Source organism: Microtus pennsylvanicus, chromosome 17 (genome assembly GCF_037038515.1).
Source record: "Microtus pennsylvanicus isolate mMicPen1 chromosome 17, mMicPen1.hap1, whole genome shotgun sequence".
In the NCBI taxonomy this organism is placed as follows: domain Eukaryota; kingdom Metazoa; phylum Chordata; class Mammalia; order Rodentia; family Cricetidae; genus Microtus; species Microtus pennsylvanicus.
The window spans coordinates 31,496,709-31,513,454 of record NC_134595.1 but is presented as its reverse complement, the minus strand read 5'-3'; the positions used below and the strand labels follow the sequence as shown (position 1 = coordinate 31,513,454).

Here is a 16,746-nt window from a genome sequence, read left to right as displayed (position 1 = left end):
AGCGTTGGCGGGAACTGCACGCGGGCGGTGGAGGCGCCAGTCCGCCGAGCCGCTTCTCTCAACCAGACGTGGCTCTCTTGGCCCCGCCCCTCCGTGATGCCCCGCCCCCTGAAGCCCGGACCCGTCTTTGCTAAGCACTGCCTCCTCCCCCCCAGCTCCAGACCCTGCCCCTACTCGCTCCAGCCTGGAATTGACCACGCCCCTTCGAGCATGCCCCGCCCACGTTAGCCCCAGCCTCACCTAGGCCCCGCCTCTCCGCCTGAGACTCGCCCCTAGCGTGAAGTTCCGCCCCGGGTCTTCTACGCCCCAGCCTGGGCTTGACCCCGCCTCTCGCTCCCGCTCCGCCCCCAGTTTTGCCCCAACCCTCCCGCGGTCCGTGCTTGCGCTCCGCCCTCCTCGCGCCCGCTGTCTGAGCCCGGGACCCGCCCGCACTCGCGCCCCGCCCCGGCCCAGACCACCTCTGAGCCCGCGGGCGAGAGCCAAGCCCTCTGAGCTGTCGCGGCGTCCCGGCACTTCACCACCTCCGCCCCTCGATCTCCGTCGCCGTGGTTCCCGGAGCCGCGCGCGCCCCCGGCCGGGCGAGCCCCACACGACGAGGGAGCCGCAGGACCCGCCAGGCGCCATGCGAGCCAGGTAGGCGCGGCGAGAAACCCGGGGCCGGACGGCGCACCCTACCCCCGCGCGCGGGGTGGCTTCGGGCTGCATCCTGGGCTCAGGGGTGCGGCCAGCCCGAAGCAGCTCCAGATCCCTAGAGCTCCATGTGCCCTGCCCTCTGTAGTCACGGCCCGGCTCGGGCTGCCGATCGTGGTCTTTAGGGCCTGGGGCATAGGGAGGGCTGAGAGGGGTCGCGGGTGCTACTCACACAGTTCTGGGGAGGAGCGAAGGGCGCGCGGCTCCGGGTTAAACTTGGTGACAATGCACATTTCAACTTCTTCAGAGAGCCCTCCCGGAGGATGAAATTGAAAACTCCAGTTTCTGTCTTGGAGATCTAGTGACCGAGCACCCTCGAGGTGACAGCTCCGGGGTGCGCGGGTGGGTGGGAGCAGCCGGCTGGGGTAGAGGAGCGTTGTTCTGCAAGTACTGTTTACCGGGAAGCCGCTGTGCGCCCCCGAGTGTGTCTTGTTAGAGGGTCCCAGTTTGGGGGCCGGGAGTCTTCTAGCCGGGATCTGGAGGTGCAGTGTGTAGTGGAGGGCTTCACGGTGCGGACTGGGGTCTTGCTAGTGCTGGCCCTTTCCCGGCGCCAGCAGATGCCCCACGGGAGGAGCAGTGGAGAGCTGGCTGGCCGCTCTGCGTGCACAGAAGGTTGTGGAGCCTCGTGGATCAATGAGATTTGAAAGGGAATACCGTCCTGGGTTTTATTCATGTTTGTTCTTCCCCTTGTTAGTGCAGCTGATTGGTGCTCTGTGCTGTTTTGTGATTTAGCAGCAGAAATAAAGTTCGCATAACTTTTGCTCTGATTATAAAAGCATTGAGTGTCCAGAACAGAAATAAACAACACAACAGACCCATGCTGATTCCACATTCGTGGGGAGGGGGTGTCACAACCTTGTAGATTTAATCATTGGATTATACCTGGCGCCTTCTTGCATAACCCCCCAAAAAAACCCTTGCATGAAACCATACCCTCCCCACCCTTCTGATTGTCTCGAGTGTCCAAAGTTTGGTTTTTTTGGCGTACCTCACCACAAAGGCTGTTTCTGATAGTCACGAGTCTCCCTTTTGATGTGCTGGGGTTTTCCATGAGATGGTGGGTATAGCTTGAGAGAATGGAGACCCGGTACCTCAGCCCTGTTCGTGGTTTTGGTGTCGAGCCTTGTAAATATGACAGTAATGATTCCCAGTCTGCTTCCTAGGCCACCATAAAAAAAATAATGGGTGGTTTGCGGAGCGTTTTGGCATCCTTAGATGGACAGCGGCTGTATTTCAATGTGCTGGGGAGCATTTAGCTGTTCTACGGTGTCATCCTGTAAAACAGGCTACCTCGAGCTTGGCTACCCTGCCCTGGAAGCAAGATCCAGGCAGGCCCCAGGGATCCCAGAACACACTCTTATTTCCTTATCGGTGCAGGCCAAGTCCTTCAAAGTGGGAAGCTTGGGAGCAGCTGGGGTTCTCAAGACGGCTTTCCTGCAGCACCTTCTGGACTTGGGAGGATGGGTGGATGTCCTGAAGTCAGGGAGTCCTGGTGCCAGCTACAGGCAAAGCTGTGGACTGTCCTGTAAAATGCCTGCCCGGGTCATCCTCCATGAGGGAACAGTTGGTTCTGGGAGGATATATGAAGCGTACAACCTGGTTTTCCAGAGATTTGTTTTGTCTCCCGTGTTTACCGACTGAACAATGACCAGCTCCAAGGCCGGCGGCAGCCACGCCAGTGAGGCCTCTGTGGACTTTCCTTTCTTTCCTGTTGTCCCCAGGTCCTGGCACCAGCCTTTAATGTTCTTAAAGAACAATTAATAGGGACCCAGACAGAGAGGTGAGGCACACAGGCTGCCTTTTGTCCTCACCCTGTCTCCCAGCCAAGAGCCCAGCTGGAAGATTCTCTGTGTGTCACTGGTGACCCTCTGATAGTTTCGTTTTTAATTGTTGCTCCCCCTGCCCCCCCCCCTCCAGCCCCCAGCACTTTGATGTGGCCTGGGTCTGGTTGCAGATGTGAGCTCAGGCACAGGGGCTTGGAAGGGTCCAGAAACCTGGCCGGATAAATTGTTGATAAAAGCACCCTTCATTCCTGCTATTGTTAACACAAGTTGTGCTGTTAATTTTCTGGGCCAAGGTAGAAGTCGGGGACTGGGGGAGTACGTCTTCCTGGAATTTCTCCTTTGCTGTTTGCTAATCCAGCAGCAGGCTGGAATTATTCCCCTCTGGGCTGTTTGCATAGACTTTCTTTTTATTCTCTGGTTGGTTTCTAGTCTGAGAATGAGATAGGAGAATGAATGATGAATGGGGTTTACGCCCTCGATTCCTGGGAGGCCTCCTGTGTTTGAGTCCTCTGTTCCCAGCCAATTAAGAGCCCTTGGCCCTTGGAAACCATGTGGGAGGTGTGTGTGTGTCTGTGTGTGTGTGTACACGCGGGTACGCACCTCCTGGGTGAGAAGGCCATTGGTGTTTCTCTGAGAGCTGTTCACCGGAAGGAGGCCGGAGCCACTGTGTTCCTAACTTGCAGTCCTGGCTCAGGGCACAGCATCGTAACTCACTGTTGGAATCAGCAAGCAGACAGCCTTCCCGCTGCTTTGTTATTTTCGGCCTGGACACCTGTATGGGGTTGTGTTACCATCTTTCTCCTAAGACTTGGAGTCAGATCCCTGGGACATTTCCCAGGGCTCTAGAGATAAGCATCAACTTTTCTTTGTCCCAAGGTTATAATCCGCCAGCCAGGGATGGGATAACCGGCAGATAGCCATGCTCACCTCAGTTACATTGACTCCCACAGCCCTGGGCCACCCCATTTCTAACACAGCTTCTAGTGGCTTCAGATAGGTCCTGCTCCAAAGAAACTTGCACAACACAAGCTGTACAGCTGCCCCACTTTGAGGAGTGACAGAGAATTATTGACCAAACCCCAAGACACCCAGGGAACAATGCATGTGCATTCAGTGTCCTGCAAGAAGCCTTGGCCAGCTACTCAGCAGGCCCCGGGACATCTGTGTTGCATAACTCCACACCCCAGGCATGGAGGCTGGCTCCTGGGAGAAGATGTGAGCCTCTAGAGGGCAGAGATTGCACAACCTTTCAGAAGTGAAGAGGCATTTGGGGTTGAGTTTTAAGAAGCCCATCTAGTCTCTTGCCTACCTGCCAGGTACTCTGCCCTTTCGACTGTCAGCAAGCCCTGATGCCACTCAAGAGAACTAGACATCTGTTGTGTGACTGTTGCCTCCATTGCATCCTGCAGGGAAGCTTCTTAAACAGGAGGGTAAGCAACTCAAAATAGCTTCAGGAAGTCCCTGAAACTGACCAGATTCACTAGGCCCCTTTCTGGAGTAAGCAATAAAAGCTGAGTGTCACTCACAGATGGGCCTAGCTGCAAGCAAGATCAGACCAGCTGCCTGCAAGAGGTCTAGACGGACTGAATTACTTAGAAAGGACACCCTTTAACCTGTTGAACTGCCTGCAGGCTGTGCCCTGTTCCCTGCTTTTGTGAGCCGCCACCCATGTTGGGGCGGGGCTGTCTTTGAGTAATTTTCTGCTCCTGTAAGTAAGGAACCCCACACTCACACTCCTGTAAGTAGCCCCAATAAAACTCATTGGTCCACCAAGCTGGATTTTGGTGGTGTTTGTACTTTTGTCTGTGGTGGGCTCCCTGCGGGGTGAGTAGACCTGTGTAGCGTCTCTCCAGGAAAAGCCTTGTCGCACAACGTCACACGGAGAACTCCAGTGACACTTTTTGTGCTCTTTGGAGTCTTCCTCTAGGCACTTTAGGGAGCCCGCACAAATAACTTATTGACAGGAAGACTGGCAGAATTCTGCTAACTCTTCCGCCTCCATAGTTGGGTGCATGTTTGAGCCGGGATTTGAACCTGGACCTGTGTATTCCAGAGGCCTCCATCGCCCCTCACAGAGTGCTGAAATGAAGAAACAAAACACCCCAGTCATGCATCCGGGGAGTGTTAAGAAACAGGCATGGAAATAGCTGGATGCCGTCTTTCTTACACAGTTATGAACTAGTTCACACTCGGGAAGGTGATGAAACCTCGGCCTCTGGAAGGCAGCCAGTGCGCACCTCCACTCCTGCAGCGGGCGTCCTCACCCTCCCTGTCTGCAGGGCAGAGCTTGATGTATCTGGAAGATCTGAGGTTCTGCAGTGGGGAGAAGCCAGGCAGAATCAACCAGAAGCCCGCCCTTGTACCACCGAGAGAGGTGTCCTGGGCTGGTGATCTCACAGAGTTAAGATTGTAGGACGACTGTTAAGTAAACATAAGATAAGGATTCCACCTTCCTTTTTACAGCCAAATAAATGACATGTTAATGAGATTATTCTTATCTGCTCGGTGGAGACTTGTTCCAGGAGAACTTTGGGGCTGCCTGTTAGCCCAACTCTTCTGAAAAGATTGAAAAAAAAATTTTTTTATGGCTTCAGTTTTTTTTTTCAGCCTTCTCCTAGCCACCATGAAGAGCTCAGATCTCAGGACCCCCCTGAAATCTGAGGGCCTGTTTACCCAGCTTCCGGTGTAGGAGGCTAGGAGCCAGGTGTGTGCTGGGAACCTGCTCCAGGGAAGAAAAACAAAGAGCCTGGATGGTACCATCTGCCAATTTCTGTGGTGTAAACACTCCCACCCTGGCTGGTTTTAAGCTCACAGCGTGGGCTGGCAAAATTCCTACACGTTTAACTATATGTGGTAGCCAACCAAAAAGAAGAAAGAAAGAAAGAAAGAAAGAAAGAAAGAAAGAAAGAAAGAAGAAAAAAAATGAAAAACCTGATTCCAGCTCACCTTGCATGTGCCGAGCCCCTCCACCAACCCTTTCAGTGAGATGACATAGTTGCCTAGCTTGAGCAGGGTCTGCCTGGAAGCAAATGTTGCAGAGGGTTTTGAGAGACACAGTGCAACCTAACACCAGCAAGGGAGCTTCAAAACCCAGGCTGCCTTCAAGTCACCAGGGAACTTGACAATGTGCTTTCCACTCCCACCAATAATCGCTCTAGGTGTGGGCCTTCCAGGTCTACAGAGTTTAGTGTATGTGTGTGCTTGTTTGAGTGTGTGTTTGTGTATGTGCATGTACGTATGTGTGTGTGTGTGCACACATGCAAATGTTTTACAGCTGGGGGCCAGGCATATCAACCTTGCTGTTATCCTAAGGAGTAACCCACTTGTGGAAAAATTTTTAGATCTATTTATTTTATTTTGCCTGCATCTATGTATGTGCACTCGATGCATGCCTGGCTCCCAAGGATGTCAGAGGAGGCTGTCCGATTCTCTTAAGATTGGAGCTACAGGTGGTACCACCATGTGGATGCTGGGAAATGAACCCGGGTCCTCTGCAAGAGCAACAAGTGCTCTTAACTGCTAAGCCATCTCTCCAGTTCTCCACCTTACTTTTTATTTTTAAGACCAGGTCTCAGTGGCCTCAGACTCACCAAGCAGATGGGGCTGACCAGTGAGCCTCCTTAGCCTTGCGATTACAAGAGTGCACAGTCCTGATGAGCTTTTTTAGTGGATCGTGGGAACTGAATTTAGGTCCTCCTGTTTTCCAAGGGAAGCACTTTACCCACTAAGCCATCTCCTCAGCTCATCAGTAACTTACAGAAGTACCCAGGTAATGCTCACACGATCCCAGGCTTTGCTACCATTGTTATATACAATTTGTGTGAGAAGAAAATTGAGCCGGCTGCTTAGGGTAAGGCATGGAGCAAATCCTGAATTTGCATTGTGTGTGTATGTGGGGAGGGGGCACGGGGAAGGCGTTTTTTTTTTTTTTTTTTGCTGGTGTAGATTATTCAGAGAAGTGCTGTGTTCTTGGGGGAGGCAGGCAGAGGGCAGTTTCCTCAGCTGTCTCTTGATGTCCCCTCGTTTGGTCTTGGCTGTTTCTTCTGGTTTGGAAGAAGACTGGGTAGGATGGATTTGGTCCTTGGGTGTGTATGATGAGGGGATCTTGCATGTTAAAGCAGAGGCGGGGAATCCCAGCATCCTTCCTGAGGGTTATGTTGGTAAAGGAGAAAGTCCAGGGCTCCATCAAGGGACTTTTTAAAATTATTGGCGGCTTATATGTTTTCTCTGCCACGATTAGCAGTAAAATTACTTTAAAACTAAGAGCTTTCTTTAGCAGCATTATGTGCAGGAGAGTAAAGTGTCCTTCAACCTCGGCTAGCTATGGTTAGCAAGACATCTTCAGCCCCAGCCAGCTGCGGTTAGCAAGACGTCTTCAGCCCCAGCCAGCTGTGGTTAGCAAGACATCTTCAGCCCCAGCCAGCTATGGTTAGCAAGATACCTTCGGCTCCAGCCAGCTCTGGTTAGCAGGTCTGGTTGAGAAGAGGCATTGGAGTCCCCTGGGTAAAATTGTGAAGGAGACAATAGGTCACAGGCAGGGGAGAGAAGACCCGCAGGAGAGGGCGCAGGTCTGGGCTCTTCTCTGCTTTGTGGGAAGAAGGGCTCAGGAGACTTATGTAAAACTGATGCCTGGGGTCACCGGTGTAGGTGGACAGGAGGGCCAATGTGTGCTGATGCAGAAGCAGGTGGGGGTCAGGTGCTGTATAGGAAAAGGGGACTGAGAATCCCAGGATGAGGCCTGGAATTGTCCGGGTTAGGCCTGAAGAAGCTGTGCTATGAGATAGGGGGGACTTCGAGCGGGACCATCTCTTGAGGGTGAGCTGATGGACAGAGTAGCAGGAGCCAGGGGTGACCAAAGGGCTCTCAGATCTTCGGGGTCTGGCATCACATGGCCAATAGGATTGAGGGTCCCAGGGAAGGAGCGAGAGAGGCTCTTTAGGATCAGTAGGTTAAAAACAACCCCCAAGTACCTGCCTAGGTAATAGGTCTGCAACTTTCTGCATTGCCTTAGTGGAAGGCTGGCTGGAGCTCTTGTTCTAAGAACACTAGTCATGGGATGCCTTCGTCCCCAAGGCCCAATAGAGCTGGATTCCCAAGGTCAAGAGCTGCCCTGTACTATTTATCTGCCTCTCCAGTGCCCTTTTGCCTTTATGTGTATGTGTGGTGGTGGGGTAACATACCTGTGTGTGGGTGCACATATCTGTACAGGTGAACACGTTTGTATGTATGGAAGCCAGGGGACAGCCTTGGGTATTATTCCTCACACACCGTCTCCTTAGTTTTAGCTTTCTGAGGCATTCCCTTTCACCAGCCTGGAACTCAGCAGTAAGCTCCAGGGCTCGCGCTGCCTCTATAAGTGTATGCTGTCCCTCTCTGTGTTTAGTCACAAATGGGTTCTGGGGATTGAACTCATTTACCGACCGAGCTTCTTCCCTCCGTCCTTACATCTTGTAATCAATGCATCTTCTATTGTACAGTACAGTAGACTTTCAGCCACAGCATGCCAGATGAGTGTGTGTGTGTGTGTGTGTGTGTGTGTGTGTGTGTATACCGGCGAAGTGAAACACAGTGGTGATTTTGCCCTGCCATACAGTGACAAGCCTAATTTTCTCTTCTTGGGCAACTCGGCACTCTAAAACTTAGAATATATATGACCAGAGTAATTTCTGGCTTTTGTATTCTGGCTTATGAATAATAATCAATTTACTTACAGATGCTGTCAAGTGGCCATCCCAGAGTTGTAAGCAATTTAATTTTTAATCCAGACAGGCATACCCTGCCTCTGTTTACCCGTGTATGTTATTGCTCTTTGTAAATTAGATTGACTGTTCAATCGCCTTAGGATACAGAGTGGTCCATTCGAAATTCACCAAGAATTACGGCTCTGACAGGCAGCAGCGTCAAGAGCTTACATGTGGCCCATGCATAAACAGAGAGTCGAGGTACTATGCAACGATCTAGCAGAAAACAGTTCATAGCTACCAATGTCGTGCGTATAAAAAATTCACGTAGCGTGCTGGCCCACAGTGTCCCCGTGCAGCCCGGCGGTGCTCAGAGGGTGAGCAGAGCGCAGCCCTGTCCTGCCGGCTGCTACAGTTTGCCCTTAGCTCCATCTCTCTCAGGACATCCTCTCACAGAACTGGTCTTTTCTTGTTGCTGTGTTTCAGTTCAGAAATCTGTCCCTAAGGTCTTTGCGAGAACAGTTCTATTCCTGGCAGGTACTGGGAACCATACCTTTATTGGGGTGGAGCCAAGAGATGGCATTTGAATTTGGTGCCTCTCCAAGTCCATAGGGGAGGCAAGACAATGGGCCACAGCAGGACCCAACCCCGACAGCCATCAGCCGCCGCAATGACTGCTGTGCACACCTGCGCACACCTGTTTTCTTCCATGTTTTTCTCAGAATTGTTCGGATAGAGGCAAACGATATGTCACTGTTTGGCGACACCCGTGACACTCACTTGGAATAACTGCGTTTTAACATAAGAGTTTTTCTGTGGTTTCAGATTCTTCTGAGTTGGTTGGGTTTTTCCCTCTAGCGGGCATTGCGACATGTCGGTCAGTAGCTGTTTCTTTGTGGTCAGTCAAATCTGAAACAGGCTAGTTTGCATAAGCTGAAGTCGTCCAGGAAGATCCCGGCTGGGAATTAAATAACTGACTACCTATCGGGTTCCCCTCGCATACTGCATTCGCACCAGGCCATTGTAGCAAACAATAGCCGAACGGAGCCATTGGTGAGCTAGAATCTGAGAAGTTCCTTTTCCCAAGGGGCCTCTCCGGTGGCCTTTCGCTGGGCCTGTTTCGTTTTGAAGGGAGGCGTGTCACAGTGCAGAAAAACCTGGGTTTCGCCATCACAAACCTGCAGGCTTCCTTTTGGACGGTGGGTCTGTAAGTGGTGACCTCAGGGCTGACCTAAGGTTGGGATTTTCAAATGAGATCATGAGAAATATCCACACCCTGTCTCAGGTGGATTCGGGGTACCTTCTGGCTTGGGGGGAGTCTCTCATGAGTCTTGTTCACACAATGGAGTTTGTTCACAAATACTGGGTGAATAGAGGAACGTTTTATGACCAGCGGAGTGACCGGGGTGACTTGGTCAGGAACGTCTCATCGTCAGAACAGAGTGCTGGGGTTTGAACATTCCATCTGACCTTTAAAAAGCAAGCATGTTTACTTACCCTTTGTTCACTGTTCTGGGAGGAGGAGGAAGAAGAGGAGCAGGGTAGAAGTAGAGGAGGGGATAGGAAGAGGAAAAAGAGAGATGAGATTACTGCAGTTTGCTCTCCTGGCCCCAGACATAGGTTGGTCTGCTCTGTGTAGCAAGACCCTAGGAGGATGGAAGCATGTTGCTAGCGGTGCCTGGGTCTTGCTTTGGTCGGGGGTTGGGAAGCATCTTTTGGCCACTGTGAATGCTTTAGAGATGCATGAATTGTTGACAAAATAGATGCTTTCTTTTCTAAAACGTATCACAAAGAAGAATTCACATCATTACTCAATAATTGTATGCTCCTTTTAGAATGAAAGTGCTAAAGGGGAGGACGTTTCCGTCAGCGGTGGTCCACAAACCCCATGATGGAGCCATTCACATTTTTATGTGAATGCTGGTGCTCCTGGCATGCCGGGATTTTTTTTTTTTTAAAACTGCATGTTTGAAGTTGATGTTTTCAGGTTGATAAACAGGATTTGTGTTCCTGCTTTTGACATCAGGTTCATGGTGGCGTTTACCCTGTATATTTTGTTTTATTTTATTGAGACAGGGTCTCGCTATGTAGCCCTGGCTAGCCTAAAATTTGCTGAGTAGACCAAGTTGCTGGAACTCATGGGAGCTCCTCTTGCTGCTGTCTCCAGAGCCCTGAGTGTTGGTATTAAAGGCATGCTTGCTTCCACGTGACCACACAGTTAATAGTTGCCCCGATTATATGCGTTTCAGGGAACATCTCATTAACATAAGCTTGCGTCTTTCAGTCTGAACTTCTCTGAGGATGAGTTTTACTTTTATGTTGTTCAGAATCTGTAAAGCACTTCTCAATCGTATTGACTGTTGGTGGCCAGCATCCCTGTACAATAAATCCCTCGCCAGGCAATGCCACTGATGGCGGCCTCCCTTCCCCACCCCTCTTAGGGGCTAATTCCCCAAGGTGCATTGCTCTTGGACTCTGGGGTGGGGGGAAGAGTTCCACCTAGGACCGGAGCAGGTAGTGACTTCCGCAGATGTTTAGGTTCGGAAGCCGAGGCCCTGAGCTCTTCAGAGAGACTGCGTTGTGAATGGTGTCGACATGACTTTTCGAACCTCTGAGTTCATTGAGAGAAGTTCCCTGGTCCAGGCTGCTGGCGGCCAGGCCGCAGTTCTGTCTCCACACTGCAGTCTGGTGTCACAGGACTGCTTCAGTCTGGCAAGAGAGGAAGACCAATTTATAGGTGGAATATTTTTTGGCCTGTCTCCTGAGAGTGGTTTTGGCACTGGCTGTCTGTGTGACTCATCAACCTTTTGGTAACATGAAGCAGCATTTTGGGGGCCCTCTAAAACCCGATGGAGGGTTACGGACTGATTTGGCTGGCAGTCTGGACCTCTCAGGGCTCCTTTGCTTTGTTATTTGGTTTTGAGTGCCAGGTACACACCACCACCAGCACCAGCACCTCCCCCCCCCCCGCCACTGCTGCTGTATTTGACTTTAACTCACTCACCCACTGTGTAGGTAGAGGAGTCGGGACCCAGAGACAGCTCTAACTGGGTGTCTGCCCGTCGCTGGAGAGATGTTAAAGTATACAGGGGAGGAGAGGAAGGCTCACAGGTTAAAGTCAGGGCAGGAGAAGATTCCCAAAGAATGTTTATGACATGAAGGGTTGCGTAGCCCAGGAGGGTATGGGCAGAGTTTGGAGGACAGTGGGTAGTCAGTTTCCAGGCTTGGGGAATCCAAAGAACCAAAAGGGATACCATGGTGATAGAATTTCCAGAATACCAGGGAAGGATGCCAGAGGAAGGTGCCTGGTCAGACAGGCCCTTCTGGGCTTCCGTCCACTTTGAACTTTATTTGAGGACACTGGGGATATTTGATTAGATGTGAGAGCATGATTTGAAAGGCCAGAGGCCAAGCTGCCCAGGGGATGAGCAGTCCAGGGGGTGACAAAGCTTGGGAGGTGACCCTGAAAAGGACTGAATCCATGGGTCCCTTCATCACAGTCTCGGTGTACAGAGGAGTTTGGCTCCCTGCCTGCAATCTCACATGGATACCACACAAGTGGTGCATTTCCCTTCAGTCCTGTGGTGAGATTTTCATAAAATGTAAACCCTCTGTTGGAGAGCCTTTCCCCTACAGCCTTTCTTTGACGTTGTATAGCCCTATTGCCTCCGCTCAATGGGAAAAGCTATGTTGAGCCTGCCTGTGAACAGGGCTTATCTGAAGTTGATCAGTCGGGTGGCCAGTCATCTAGGAAGACAGTCTTTCCTGGACCAAACTTTACCGTTAACTTGTAGTTCACCGACCACCAGAGTGATGTCTGTTTAACACACAGACACCTAGATACTTGAGTCTTGTTTGGGAACCTTGAATACAGCCTGCTTCCAGAAGCCACAGTCCTAAGCATCCCCAGGGTAAAATTGTAACATTCCTAGGGTTCAGAGGATGCTGCCCTGAAACCCAAGAAGAATGTCGTACACACCTTTTAGAAAACTCTCCTGGAAACTGACTACTTGCTAAGCGTGAGTTTGATTCTTACAATGGCGAGAAGGAATGATTTCCTCTGAGCGGGGAGAGAGGATGGCAGCGATTATTTCTACTGTCAGTGTTGTGTCTGGAGGCTGAGTAACAACAGGTGACGATTGACACTGTCAGAGCAAAATCCCCGATTGGCCGCTTAGGGGATGATGGGAAACTGGGCATCATGACTTTGAGAGTACTCGTTTGTTTGTGGTTGTCTTTTGTCTTCAGTTGACACTGCTGGCAAGCATTCCACAGAGCTCTGCAAACACGGCCAGGAAAGAAACATGCAAAAAAATCGATTCGGTCATAGCTTTGACATGGAGACATGGAGACGGTGGGTCACTCCTGCTGTTTGAGGAAACAAAGCAAAGTGTGCCTTTGAAATGGGAGCAGAGAGGGCCAGAGAAGTGGTGGCTGGTATTACAAGGTCTTGCCAGGCAGTTACGACAGCAGGATCTTTGGATTTATTCAGCCTCCGGGGACTCTCACAGGGCCGACTGGTCCTGACCCCGGTTTACCGAGAAAGAACTGAAGCCAAATAATGATGCCGGAACCTAGAATGCTGTGCCTGAAAACACCAGGCACACATGGCTAATCTAGGCGCCTGAATCTTGTGCCTAACCCCCTGCCACTGTCTGCCTCTCACACTTGACTTCTGAGGTTCCCTGAGCTGTGGCTACTGTTCGAATTCTTGTCTTCAAGAATTTCAAGTTTCAGAAATTAAGTCATTTTCATGGATGGCAGGCTCTTTGAAACCCACCAATGTGAGCACCACCCGCCTTGCAGAGAATACGAAGCTTTGCTTCATTAAACTGTCTTTAGACTTGAGAGTGGAACCATTGGAAACCGTGGTCCCACTGTGCTGAGAGGCCAAGTGTGTGTATTTTCTCCTCCTGATTCTTAGATACCCATCTCTGTTGTGCCAGGGTAACTGTAGAGATAGACAGGGCCTCTAACATTTCAGACAGGCTGTCTAGTATCTTCCGTGTTTTGCATGGAAACTATTTTTCTGACCCCATTGAGGGAGTGGGGACTTTTACTGCAATTGTGTAAAGGAAGAAAAGTTAGTCAGAGGGTTGAGGGAGCCATTGGAGCTGAGAATTGCAGAAGCCAGCAGTGAAGGCCAGGCTGTCTTCATGTCTTCATCAGGTTGTTGCTGTTCTGCCCAGTCTGGGTACCAGCCCTCCAGATTCCAGGGTGAGCAGGCCATTGCTGGAACCAGTCTGAGGAGCACCGTTGTAGTTAGGGTCACTGTTGCTGTGAAGAGACACCGTGACCAAGGCAGCTCTTCTACAGGAAACATCTAAGTGTGGTGGCTTGCTTATGTCCAGAAATTCAGTCCATTATCATCGTGGCAGGGTGCGTGGCCGCATGCAGGAAGACATGTTGCTGGAGAAATAGCCTAGTATTTTGCAGGCAACAGGAAGTCAACTGACTGTGACACCAAGCGAAACTTGAGACAAGAGACCGCAAAGCCCGCCCCCACAGTGACACACTTCCTCCTACAAGACCACGCCTCCTAATGGTGCTACTCCCATTTTCTTTCAAACCACCACAGTACAGTGGGAGGCAGGGACCTGGGGTCTCGGGTGAGAGGTGAGTGGCAGAAAAATGTCCTTGGGTGTGATCTGAGGAGCAAAGGCAGGAGGCAGAGCTGGACCGGATGAGGGATCGTGATGCTGAGGGGGCATGGAGGTGTTAGAGGAGCCTCCACCTTCTCCTTCACGCTGCTTCGCTTTGCCATCTCTCACCTCTCTGCTGCGCCCCCCCCCCCCCAGGCTGCCTCTGCTCTGGTCTCTGGGACGGTTTGTGTCCAGCAGCTACTCTCCACCATCCCGCTGCTCCAGAAACTTAGGCTGTGACACCAACCTCGTTCTCATGGTCAAAGAGACTTCTTCTGTGCTGTGCCCAGCGTGGTGCCCTCACCTCACGGCTCCTGCCATCCCTTTTCCTTTTTCCCATCGGCTCTCACTGCTCTTTCTCTCCAGCATCACAGAGTTGCTGTCACTGTAGTCACCTAGTTCGGAGCCGTGATGCCAAACCAAGTACTCCTGTATGATGGGACCCTGGCTGCATTCCTCACAGCCTCCTCAGATCCATCAGAGCCTGCTTCTCAGTTGAGGCCATGGGTCATGGCCCACACTGCTATGTCTTGTTGGTGTCGGAGAGGCAACTTTAACCTCAGTGGTCAACTTTAACCTCAGTGATCAAAGACATCTCCCTATGCTGTTCCTTCTGATCACCTACCAGCAAGAAGTTCCCAACTCAGTGGACCAGAGTGCTTCCTACTGTCTGTGCGGAAACCCACCCCTTCCCTGAGGGTGACCTGGGCCACCTGGGTCTCTTTGCCAATCCTCGTTGGAAGGAGTGAAGAGGGGGGCATGTTGGACTGTGGTCTACCAGAAAGAGCCTCCTCCTTAAATTAACCGAGAGATAGTCATGATGCCCGACAGGATGTTCTAGAATGACCTTTCTTCTTCTAACCTAGTGATGGTCTATAGAATGTTCTGGGTAGTCTTCGAGCTCTGCTCAGAGAGGGTGTTTGGGGTTGGCAACGTTTGTGCTTAGTCTTGGGCACATGAAAAGCACTTGTGTTTTCTCTGTGATGGGGCCCTTGGTGTGGCGCAGTTGAATTGGGGTTGTGCTTTATGTTGTCTGCTGGGTGCCCTTGTCTAGAGCCTCCCACACTAGTATAGACAGAGGGGTCTGTGTGGCTGGTGGCTGTATTTCACACCTTGCTGATAGCTTCCTCCCTCTATTCTTTTGAGAGGTAGGCCAGCTGCCCTGGGTCTAGTCTGTGTAGTCCAGGTACAGTGTTCTGGTGTCCTTGGTGTCGCTGTGGCTAAACACTGTGACAACATGCAGCACAGGGGAGGAAGGGGCTGTGTTTCTCTATACTTTCAGAACACAGCCCGTCATTGAGGGAAGCCAGGGCAGGAGCTCAAAGTCGGAATCTGGACGCAGAGACTGTGGAAGATGCCGTTTGTTGGCTTTCTCCCTGGCTTATTTATGCTCAGCACGTTTTCTTGTATAGTCCAGCTCTCCTCTTCATAGGGATTGTGATGACCACAGTGGGCTGGGCCCTCCCACGTCAATCAGTCATCAAGGCAGTCTCTCCCAGACAAGGCCACAGGCCAATCTGCTCTGGGTAATTAGTTGAGGCTCCATCTTCCCAGGTCACTCTAGATTATGTCAGGCTGACAATAGAAACTAACCAGGAGAGGCCGTGGAGATTACTGCAGCCCAGGGTAACGCCCTGGACCTCCTCTCCTCTTCCCAGTGGGCCCTGCGGGTAGTTTTCATTTGATAGTGTTGTGTCTGCTAGTGTTGTGAGGTGTTTTCTTGTTTCTAGTATCTAGTTTGTCGGTGTTCGCAGTGCTTTGTGTGTGGTTTTCGTTTTGAGTGTTTAACCTTGATCTGTGAGTGGCTTTGGAGTATGACTGGTCTCTCTGCCTCAGTGCATCATCTCTGTCTTCACTGAAGCGTGGAGATGGTGTGTTAGCCTGAACGCTGGTGGGTTTCCTGGGGCCTGGCAGTCCTGCCACAACCTTCTGTGAGCCGCAGTGTGGTCAGTGAGTTAGTCTGGTGTCTTAAGCCTCGCCTCCAGCTGTTCTTCCTGCTTTGACTTCCTGGATTCATGCAGCAGACACAGTCAGTACCCTCCACATGTGGACACACCATTGCAGTCTTGGCCCTTTCCCAAGAACCGAGAGCATGGATTCGGTAGTGCCCTCCTCCCGTCCTGCAGGGGGCTGCGAACCTCTTAGTGTCACAGAGTGAACAAAGACTCCTAAGATGGCATGCAGAGTCTGCAGCTGGCTTTCCCTCATTTCCTCTCTAGGCTGCCTTCCCTGCAGCCTCCACATAGGCACAACCTTCCATGGAAGGTTGGAGCAAACTTCCTTCCGCCATTGCTGCCTGAAGCCACCTGGAACCCCTGCAAACGGGGCCTTTGTTGTTTGTTTCTTGATACAGGATCTCATGTAGCACAACTCACCATGTAGCTGAGGATGACTTTGAACTCCTGATCCTTCTGCATCTACTTCCTAAGGGATGGAATTTCAGGCCCGAGCCATTGTTTAGGGCCAGCATGGATGCTGGTGGCGGTGGGCAGCACACAGAACAAGCAGCCATGGAGTCTCACCCCCAAGATCTGAGCGCATAAAACTCTCGGTGCTGTGAAGCATTGCGAGACTGCTGTGTTTGTTTAAGTGATCTGGAAAACATAAATTGGCAGAAGAAATTGAAAATCTGTAACTATTGCAATGAGATAAATCACACAGGCATTATTTTCAAAATGGAGTCCTTTGTGGTTAGCTACTTTTCCTAGGCAGGGTACAAAGACAGCATTCCCTAATGGACACTGAGCTCACCTGCAGGCCGTCCATCCTGTGCATCCGTTCAGGGGGGAATCGTTTTCTGACCATCGCCAAGACTCTTCACTAAGCACATGAGGTTGCCTGCCCCTGTGCACTCTGGGTAGTGACGGTTTCAGCCCACCTTTCCTCTTCAGGGTTGGAAGAGCCACAGAGCTGCTCCATTCGCTCTGCTTGGTTGCTTTCACGGAGTCA

The 16,746-nt window shown here is 51.3% G+C and overlaps 1 protein-coding gene across 1 annotated transcript in view; it reads left to right on the top strand.

The window, feature by feature from the left end:
• Positions 1-368: 368 nt before the first annotated feature.
• The window catches only part of Sh3bp4 (SH3 domain binding protein 4), an 82,167-nt gene continuing 65,789 nt past the window's right edge, over positions 369-16,746 (top strand). Inside the window, exon 1 of the mRNA XM_075951239.1 lies at positions 369-633. The gene's annotated coding sequence lies outside the window, so the exon portion shown is untranslated. The remainder of the gene's footprint in view (positions 634-16,746) is intronic.